Source organism: Cannabis sativa, chromosome 3 (assembly GCF_029168945.1).
Source record: "Cannabis sativa cultivar Pink pepper isolate KNU-18-1 chromosome 3, ASM2916894v1, whole genome shotgun sequence".
NCBI lineage: Eukaryota > Viridiplantae > Streptophyta > Magnoliopsida > Rosales > Cannabaceae > Cannabis > Cannabis sativa.
Genome location: NC_083603.1, coordinates 32,337,396 through 32,339,134, shown reverse-complemented (window position 1 = coordinate 32,339,134; position 1,739 = coordinate 32,337,396).

Sequence of the window (1,739 nt, the reverse complement as noted above, 5' to 3'; positions counted from 1 at the left end):
ATTTAAAAAGTTGTTTGCATTTTTTTTAAAAAAAGATATTTAGGTTTAGTTGAAACCTAATTTTTTCAAATTTATAGATTTAATTTTAATTTTTTTTAATTTATTTATTTATTTTATATTCCGAAAAAAATGTTTTTTTATTTATTTATTTTTTTTGAAATTATTAAATTAATTGATAAATTTAAAATTAAATAAACCCTATATCCAAGTATCCAACTTGTTACATGTTGGTGTGTTTTATATTGTTTGATTATTAAAACAAGTTTTATAAATCATATTATTGTTTGATCTAAATTGTCACGGTTAACTTATTGACAGATCCAATGATCGGATTTTAACTCATGGTTCAAATTGTCAATAGGTCAAACAAATAATTTGTAATAGGTTAATTTTGCATTCTTCTTTCATCTGTGTATAAACCTAGTAACATGATAGGATCCATCCAAATCTGTGTGCCTGTGTGAGCATATATGTTTGCTTTGGGCTTAGATGCATATAGGTAGCCCATTTAATTTTGCAATTAAAATGGACTAGGTTGCTAAATAAAATGTCACATATTGATAGATTTTATTTAGGCCCAATTAGTATTTGGGCCTATTCAATTAATAACAGTTGTTCATTTTAAGGTTAAATTCCTCTCTTTTGGGCCTTGTGTGAGAGTTAGGGGGCCATAGAAGTGGGTACGACATACTGAACCCAACCCTCCCTCACATGAACAACCCAACTATGAAGGCTCATTTGCCTGATTTGAATGACTGTACTAGGTTAATTAATTTAGTTTAACCTAATAAAATTAATTAGCAACATAATTAATTTCGAAATATATGAAATTAATTTTTCATTTGAATATTTTGAAATTAATTTAAGAAAAACACACTTAGTTTAATGAAACTTATTCAAGATAAACTACATGTATTTTTCTTGTATTTAATTAAATATAGAATTATAACTAATTTGATTCTTCTGAAGCTTAATTATTTAATATTTCATTAAATATTCATATTTAAGTTGTAAATTAGTTATTTATAACTAATTTTTTTTATCAACTTGAATTTGAATATTTTTGAAATTCAAAATTAAGTTGAGGAATTCTAGGAATTAGTTATTGAGAGATTCATGGATTATTATATTAAGTTGACAGTTAGTTAAATTTTGAATCAACTTAAAATGGAATATTTTTCAAATTAGGTGGTTATAGCTTAATTTGTTATTTAATTAAATTTTTATTTGAAAATAATTTAAGTTGAAAATTTAGTTATTTTAGAGCAACTTGAATTAGATATTTTCAATTTTTTTTTATTATATTTTAATTTATTTATTTATTTTTCGAATTTTATATATTTATATATAATTTTCGAAAATTAAATATTGAAAAATTTAATTAAAGTTTGAAATAATTTTCAATTAATTTTAGATCAAGTTTAATTTATAATTTTCATTATTAAAATATAATTAAAATAAATGATTTAATAAAAATACACTTTTTTTAATAATGAGTTTTAATCAAGAGACGTTCGATCTCCATTGGTTGTTCTACATAGTTCTTGTTTTAGTGAGTAATCCTCCCTAATGGAGGAACGTTCATTAGCAATTTAACGCTGTAGAATCTCAAAAGATAAGTATTATTTGTAAGTGTTTTATTTTTAGTATGGATCACCCTAATGGTGGCGACTATTAGTAAGACTTATAAAAGTCTGAAACAATGGTGGAGGCTCATGAAATAGGAATGACCTTGACTC